This window comes from Phoenix dactylifera, chromosome 5, assembly GCF_051530095.1.
Source record: "Phoenix dactylifera cultivar Ajwa chromosome 5, Ajwa_hap1_PhDact_Kaust_v1.1, whole genome shotgun sequence".
NCBI classification, from domain to species: Eukaryota; Viridiplantae; Streptophyta; class Magnoliopsida; order Arecales; family Arecaceae; genus Phoenix; species Phoenix dactylifera.
The window spans coordinates 18,778,782-18,788,170 of NC_143194.1; positions in this window are offsets into that span (position 1 = coordinate 18,778,782).

A 9,389-nucleotide genomic window follows, 5' to 3' on the forward strand; every position below is an offset into this window, starting at 1 on the left:
AGATTAAAGTTAAAAAATAATAAAAAAATAATTAATAAAAAAATGCTAGTAATTAATAGGATGCAATCCTCCGAGGTTATCATACCTCTATTAGGGCTCCTCACAGAGTAATCTCCAGAGCTTATTCAATAGACATTCGGAGATTGACTGATGCATAAGGATTAGTTTTTAGTTTACATTCAAGTTCTTCCTATATATATAAAATAAATAAAAAATATAAAATAATAAAAAAAAAGAGAATTTGCTTGATCATTTATTTAAAGTGATTTAATGTCATGCCATAAAACTTTTAATTTTTTTTTTATGATTGTTGCATGTAGTGTAAAATATTTGCATAAAATATTCTAAGGGCAGAACCCACTAAAAAGATAAGGTCGGGATTTCATTACTCGTCCTTAGCTCAAAAAAATCATCACAGTGCATAAATATCCTAAGCCTAATCATATTAAAAATAATTTGACATTGGCCTTAGGGTTTTCGAGCTCAATAGGCTCTTAAAAAGAAGCGACTGAAGGCCACTTCAGTGAGAACTTTAGTAATTAGTGATGTCTAGGCAAGTTTTATAACAGTGAAAACTGTTACAGGAATTGTGGTACTTAAGTGAGCCTAGTGCACCACCATACACCCTGGGACTTACCTGGTCATTAGTTACTAGATCTTCTTAACTGGTATGCTCAAATTTAATCTGAAAGGGAGATTAGGAGCTGTTTAATCTAGGAGAGAATTTTAGAAATTTTTACCTAATAATTCTCCATACAACTAGATTTAAGAAGCTACTAAACCTCACTTAATTTTAAGACTAATAGAGCCAAATTGTTGTGTGGTGATAGTTGTGGTCATTTGTGTCTAGCCCTTCTTTTCTTTAAGATCTCGTTCATTTTAGGAGTCAAATCTAATGAATTGTTGATAGTGTATAAATGGTAGAAGGTCACTAAAGGGTGAGTTAACACCATTTGATCCTAAAATTGATAGAACTTTTTATCATACCCAGCGAACTGTAAGCCAACCATCAATCTCTACAATGGGTGAACATATTAGAACTTTGAATGAGTTGTTCGCACCCGCATCTGCTAGTTCCCCTACTTACATAGTGTTACCAATTAATAATGCAGCCCAATTCGAGATTCGGGCTGCAACAATAAACATGTTACCCAAATTTCATGGGTTTGAGAGTGAACAATCGTATATTCATCTAAACAAATTTTTGACAATCTGTCAAACATTCAAGAATCAAAACTTAGATGAAGAGGGTATTAAATTAAGGTTGTTTTCCATGACTTTAGAGGATCGTGCTGCTGTATGGTTGTATTCTCTTGCTTCAAATTCCATCACATCATGGGAATAACTATCTAGGAAGTTCATAGCTAAGTTCTATCCCATGGTAAAAACTGAAAAAATTAAGGATGTCATCAGAACTTTTAGAGAAAAATATGAGGAGGAATTTTCCTAACTTTGGAAAAGATTACATGATCTTTTGGTCAAGTGCCCTCACCATGGGCTTGACAAGGTTGATCTAGTACATTTTTTTTACAAAGGACTACCTCCAGCACATAGGAACATGATTGAATCCATGCATAACGGTAGGTTCATGAACCAAACCCCTGATCAAGCCTATGAGTTCTTTGTTGACTTAGCTGAAAATGCCCAAAATTGGAGTTACTACGGTCAGGTGGTTGATAGAGATGATCATGGGTCTAGAGAACCAAGTCCCTATGGAATAAAAATAGACCCAGATCTTAAGAATGTCATGTCCAATTTGGTGAATGGGGTGAACAATCTGAGCAAAAAGTTGAATGCTTTTACTATTTTCACTAATTTGAACTCACAAAAAGAGTCGAATCCCATCATGAAAGTGGAACACGAGCCACAGGGCTTATGTATCTTGTGTAACAGTTCTGAGTATCTAGTGGAGTGCTGTCCTAGTTTACCCAATATCAAGGCCGAGCAGACAAATGCTCTAAATTTATATAGTGCGTTTAAGAAACCCACTCTCAACTTATTCAGCCCAGTTTATCATCCGATAATAGGTTTCACCCGAACTTCTCATACAGGCAGACTGAACCTATTCAGCATCAGGGTGGTCCACCAGGTTTTTAGAAGAATTTTTCCAAGATAGGTCCATCACAGATAAACCAATCATTGGCTCCACCTATTCCTCCTTATAGTTGTCCTATCTCTCAGCAATCTACATTGTTGGAAGCCATGATGGCTAACATGATGAAGCAACAACAGGGCTTCATCCAACAGCAACAACAGACCAACATGGCTTAAACCCAGACTAACCAATTCCATGCACAAGCAATTGCAAAACTTGAGGTTAGTCTGAGCCAAATAGCTAACTCTCTAGAGGATAAGAAGAGAGGTGAATTACCCAGTCAGCCAGTGCCTAACCCTAGTAGTCAACAGAATCAAGGGCCGAGAGGCCAGTTTCAGATTGACTTGAATGAAAATCCAACCCATGAAGTCTAGGCAATTACCACTTTACGGTCTGACAAGTAAGTGGACAACAAAGTCCAACTTTCTGTGCTAGAAAAAGCAGAAAAACATGAACCGAACCCCACTCTGAAAAAGGGATAAGAACAGGGAACACAAGGAATAGAGGAGAAACCAATAGAGATATACACACCCAAAACTCCCTTTCCTAGTAGACTACAAGACTCCAAGAAAAAATCTCAGTATGATGTAATGATGAAGATTTTTAAAAATATCCAAATAAATTTAGCCTTCCTAGATGCCATCAAACAGATCTCCTCCTATACAAAATTTTTAAAAGACCTCACCATGGTGAAAAGGAAATCCAGTATTCCTAGGCAAGCTGTAATAGCGGCACAAGCCTCATCTCTTATTCAACAACAGATTGCCCCAAAATACAAGGACCCTGGTTGTCCCACCGTTGAAATTAAAATAGGAGAAACCATTATTCAAAGAGCCCACCTAGATTTAGGAGCTATTGTAAACCTGTTACCCTATTCTGTTTGCACAGAGTTGGATTTGGAGGAATTAAAATCCACAAACATCACTCTTTCGTTAACAGATAGGACTGTAAAGTACCCCAAAGAAATTGTGGAGGATGTGATTATAAAAGTTAATGAGTTCTACTATCCTGTGGATTTTGTAGTCCTTGAAACTGAACCAGTAAAAAATCCAGAAAGTCACATTCCGGTGATCCTAGGTAGACCATTTTTAGCCACTTCAAATGCTGTGATCAGTTGCCGAAATGGAATAATGACTCTAGCCTTTGGGAATATGACCGTCCAGCTCAATGTTTTTCACAGTAGTAGTCAGTCAACTGAGATGGACGATTTGGAAGAAATTTACATGATCGAAAATATAATTAGCAGTTCTCTTGAAGAGTCAAGTTATTATGATCCATTAGAAAGATGTTTGGCTAATTTCGGTCAAGATTGTGAATCAAGTCAGGAGATAAATGCATTGTTAGATTCTATTCCTGTGATGGATACTAGCAGATGGGCTATCAAGTTTGAATCATTGCCTATTTCGGAATCTCAGCTAGTGCCATCCAATGTCAAACCTCCCCAGCTAGAACTTAAATACCTTTCCAAAAACTTGAAATATGCATTTCTTGGAGACAACAAGACCTTACATGTTATAATTGCATCGAATCTGACTAAAGAATAGAAAGAGAAGTTGTTAAGTATCCTTCGGAAGAATCAGAAAGCTATCGGTTGGTCTATAGCTGATATCAAAGGGATTAGTCCTTTTGTGGTCCAACATAAGATCCATCTAGAAGAGGATGTAAAAATATCTAGAGAACCACAAAGGCAACTTAATCCAGTTATGAAGGATGTAGTTCGAGCCGAGGTCATTAAGCTTTTAGATGCAGGGATTATATATCCTATTTCTGATAGTCAGTGGATAGGCCCAATTCAAGTCGTACCCAAAAAGTCTGGCATCATTGTAGTAAAAAATGATCACAATGAGTTAGTCCCTACTCGAATCCAAACGGGATGGCGAGTATGCATCGACTATAGAAAGCTTAATGCTATGACTAGGAAAGACCACTTTTCTCTACTCTTTATCGATCAAATGCTAGAACGTCTAGCTGGCCACTCTCATTACTGTTTCCTCAATGGTATTCTGGATATAACCAAGTCCCTATTGCACGCGAGGATCAAGAAAAAACCACGTTCACCTGTCCTTATGGCACTTTTGCCGATCGTCGCATGCCTTTTGGGCTATGCAATGCACCGGCTACATTCCAGCGGTGTATGATGAGTATTTTCTCCGACATGGTGGAGAAATTTTTAGAAGTTTTCATGAATGTCTGCACCACTTGTCACTTGTTGTAGAGCGCTGTAAAGCGAAAAACTTAGTTCTTAACTAGGAAAAGTATCATTTTATGGTAGAATCAGGTATTGTTTTAGGACACATTATATCATAAAGAAAAATTGAGGTGGATAAGGGTAAAGTAGAATTAATTGCTAAATTGCCATCTCCCAAGACTGTTAGGGAAATTTGATCCTTCTTAGTGCATGCGGGTTTTTACCGCCGCTTTATCAAGAATTTCAGTAAAATATCGAAACCCTTATGTGATTTGTTGACTAAAGATACTATTTTTAATTTTTCGTCAATTTGTGTTGCTGCTTTCGAAAAACTGAAGTTTGAATTGACTTCAGCACCCATCATAAGGTCTTCTGATTGGAGTCGTCCTTTTAAAATTATGTATAATGCATCTGATTATGCCATAAGTGCCGTCTTAGGTCAGCGAGTGGGGAAGCTTCCCCATGTTATTCATTATGTGAGCAAAACTCTGAATGACGCCCAAGTCCCAACTCAACTATTCCACCACTAAAAAAAAATTGTTGGTGGTTGTTTTTGCTATAGATAAATTTTGTCCCTACCTGATAGGATCTAAGGTCCTTATTTATTCTGATCATGTCGCCCTTAAGTACCTTCTCATGAAGAAGGATGCCAAGGTAAGGCTCATTCGTTGGATCCTATTGCTCCAGCAATTTGATCTCGAAATCCAAGATAAAAAGGGATCTAAGAATGTAGTGGCTGACCACTTGTCCAGACTGATTGTTGAGTCATCTGCAGAATCCTTACCTATATCCGAAACTTTTCCTGATGAACAACTAATGATGATTTCCCAAACTAATGTTCCATGGTATGCTGACATAGTCAACTACCTCGTTACTGAATGCATGCTCAGCTCTTGGACCAAGCAAGAGCAATTTCGTTTTCTAACTCGTGTGAAGTGGTATTTTTTGGATGAACCATATTTATTCAAATACTGCCCTGATCAAATCATCCGACAGTGCATCCCTGAATACGAACAAAGGAAAGTTCTTTCCTTTTGTCATGACCATGTTTGTGGTGGTCATTTCAGTAGTAAAAAGACGGCTGCAAAGATTTTACAGTGTGGATTCTATTAGCCCACACTATTCTATGACTCATACGAGTATTGTAAAACATGTGACCAATGTCAAAGACTAGGAAAAATTTTCAGAAAAAATGAGATGCTCCTGTACCCAATCTTAATTGTAGAAATCTTTGATATTTGGGATATTGATTTTATGGGTCCTTTCCTATGTCGTTTGGGCACCAGTACATACTTCTTGCTGTTGACTATGTGTCCAAGTGGATTGAGGCTGTCGCGTATAAGACCAATAATCACAAAGTGGTGATCAAGTTTCTTAAGGAGTCTGTCTTTGCTCGTTTTGGCACCCCTCGTGCTATCATTAGTGATGGGGGAAAATATTTTTGCAATAGAATTTTTAAAGCCCTTGCTACGAAGTACAACATCACACAAGATCGGTACACCGTATCATCCACAAACGAGTGAGATTTCCAACAGAGAAATTAAAAACATCCTTGAGAAAACTGTCAATCCATCTCAAAAGGATTGGTCCCTTAGGTTAACAGATGCATTGTGGGCATATCGTACGGCCTACAAAACACCAATTGGAATGTCCTCATATAGGATTGTCTAAGGCAAGGCTTGCCATTTACCTGTTGAGTTAGAGCACAAGGCCTATTGGGCAATCAAATGCCTAAATTTCGATCTCGACAAGGTGAGAGAGCATAGAAAGCTTCAGCTCGATGAGCTTGAAGAAATTAGGAATGATGCTTACGAGTGTGTAAAGAAGTACAAGGATTGCATGAAGGTCATGCATGATAAAACGATCACTCGTAAGGAGTTTCACCAAGGACAAAAAGTTCTTTTATATGATTCTCGATTACATTTATTTCCTGAGAAACTAAAATCTCGCTGGATTGGCCTATACATGATAGGAAAAGTGCATCCACATGGTGCGGTAGTAATATGCAATACCAAGGATGGTAGGTTTTTTCAAGTCAATGGACATCGTTTAAAACCATACCTTGAGTATCTGAGTCCAAAGGTCGAGGAGACACTTCTGACCGACCTTGTCTATTATGAGTGAATTAGAATTGTTTGGCTGAAGACATAAAACTTAGCGCTCTTTGGAGGCAACCCAACATGTAAAATTACTAACATGCAGGTTTGGGGGTATTTTCCCCAATCTTCAATTTATTCAGCCATATCAAGGTCCAATATCAGGTAATGTCTCCTCTGCCCTATCACTATTTTAATTTTCTCAACATTGAGGACAATGCTGAATTTAGGTATGGGGGTGAAAATATTTTTGATTTTTCTGTCTAAAAATAAATAAATAAATAAATATAAATATAAATATAAATAAATAATAATAATAAAAAATAAAAATAGAGAGAGAAAATAGAGGATTTCAATTTTTTAACTCAAATTCTAATCTTTTTGGCTGTATAAACTGGGAATTGGTTTGACAATAGCTTTGAGTTAAGAAATATGATAGTAGTTCTAGAATGAGTTTTCATCCCACCTGTCTCTTACTAACTTGATAAAAGATGATTTAGCCCCTACACGTAAGCACATGAATAGTGGGGTATGTAAACTTGGAACTAATATAAATACTTTTAATCTTCTGGATAATTTAAAGTTATATGTATGATGAACACCATAAAAAAATAAAATAAAAAAATAAAATAAAATAAAATAAAATGAGTCTATTTTAAGTCTTCTCACTGAGTAACCGGGCCTCTTGCCTGGCAAGCAGCGAGTGTTCGCTTAAAAAGATGAGGATGACTGAGATTAAACTTTGAGTGACTAATTCGGCCTTGGAGCCTAGTTGACTTGAGTTATTAAGCCTGTTAGGATGTCTTTACACCTAGTGCCCTGAGCAATCTGGATCGGGAGTCATTGGCCTAACATTCACTACATGGGTTGGCTAGAAAGCTTAATAAGGCTAGATATTGCACACGCCATTCTTCTTAGCATTCAGTCTGATTAAAAGTTAAATCTTAGGTGTTCATTACCATTTAACTCTAGAAAGTCTTGGAAATTAGAGTAATCATGTTGGAAGTAAGTGAAAGCCACTCATTTATACGATACTATCTTGCACCTCACTACATTCTTGACTTGTTAGCGGATAGATGGGGTATAATGAAACTTGAGTTAGAGTCTGCTTAAATATGATAGCAATAAGTCTCTATTGTCCTTGCAATTTTAGGTTCATACAATAATACTTGTTCAAATTTCGAGTTAAGCATTGGAAATTCCTGACTGATAAAGTTTGTGGGTAACTTCACTGCAAAACCTCACGAGATAACACTCGTCCACTAGGTAACCTAGGGGTTTAACGGCTTGTTGCATCTGTGCATATTTTAGCACTCTTTTGGACTTAGTTTTCTAAAGTTATCCTGCATATAACTCTTAAAAAGATGTATTTCTTTATTTTGGTTTTCTTATTGTAATTGAAGGTCCTTTCGGGATAAGCCCACCTAAAATCTGGGTCACTCCCTATCTTTCCACTGCATCATCACGATTCATCCCTATTGTTATAGATAAAAAATTCATCTCAACCAATTGCGATCAGGCACATTTCAGCCACGGATCCCTTCTCTTTGCACCACTCTCACTTCATCACAAAAGAGAAGATCTTTTTAGCATCCAATCCTATGAACAATGGCTGAAATTACTGTTCGTGGTTGAAATTACTGTTCATATGAATAGTATTGCGTGAAGAAACTATTCATATGAATAGTATTGTGTGAAGACACTGCTCATGTGAATAGTGTTGCATGAAGATACTGTTCATATGAACACTGTTGCGTGATGAAATTATTCATATGAACAGTGTTACGATATAAAACTTTTTTTCACTATTCTTCTTCTTCCTCCCGCGCTCCCAGGTTTTCCAACTTCAGCAGCAATTTGCGAGCGATCTTCGGTGTCCAAGGCACCACATTTCCAGCCTCCCAGCATGTTCACAGCAGCGTCCTAGTCTTCTATACTCTTTTTCCATCTCATCCTGTGCGAAAACGGGGGAGGAGTAATGGTCCCATCGTCCGCATCCATGTCTGCATCATCCCCTTCCAAATCAGCGATCCCACATCCCCCTCTTCCGGATTCGAGATCCCTAGCATCCTGTGCGTCCATTCCCAGCATCCCGTACGACCCCTTCCTCCGCCTCTTCTTCTATCCACATTCACAGCACGTCTGCAATAAGCCGCATCCAGCCGTTCCGTGCGTTCCTCCCTAAAATCACACGTGATCCAGCCTCCTACATCCATCCGCCTCTTTCGTGATGCAGCAGTGCACGAGTGTCCGCTCTCCCAGCCTTCCACGAAGCACCATATCTCCTCTGCAATCAAATCTCATGCATCATGCGCCCATCCGAGTCCCAGCAATCTAGCCGCTTGCGTGCGTCCGTCTCCTCCAGCGATCTCGCGTGCAACAACTCCCATCCTGCCGTTTCAACCATCCGGATTCACATCAAACCTTCCGCGATCTGCCCTCCCGCATCATGCCAAAGATCACGTGTCTGTTACCCCTCAATCAGGGGATCTGTTGCTGTGCTTCAGGGGGTGGGCAACCTATTTATGAAGAAGGGGGCGCTCGTTCAAAGGTGAGGAGGGGAGACTCTCGGCTGGCAAAAGAGGGGAGGGCTCACATTCAAAAAAAAAAAAAAGAACAGAGGATGCTCTGTTCTTGAAGAAAACAAAAGAAAAAAAAAAGAGTGTTCCACTGAGAGGAAAGAAGCATTGGGTTTTTCTTTATTTTTACTTTTGTAATCAATTTTTTTTTTATGAAATCTATCAATTTTCTTTTATGCAATCCGTGTTTAAGTTTTAGTTTAATTTCTGCAATTGATTTTATGCATTCTGGGGTTCTTACTTTAATTGCAAAAGCTTCCTTTCTTTCCTTTGTTTATTTTTTAGAAAAATAGCTCTGCTTGATTAGAGATTAATCGAATATCCTCAAGAAATTATTTTTTAAAAAAAATAAACCTTAATGAAGTTTCTATTCTCTATTTATGTGCTCCAATTGCCTTCCTGTGGATCGACCTCCTACAACCACTATTCAT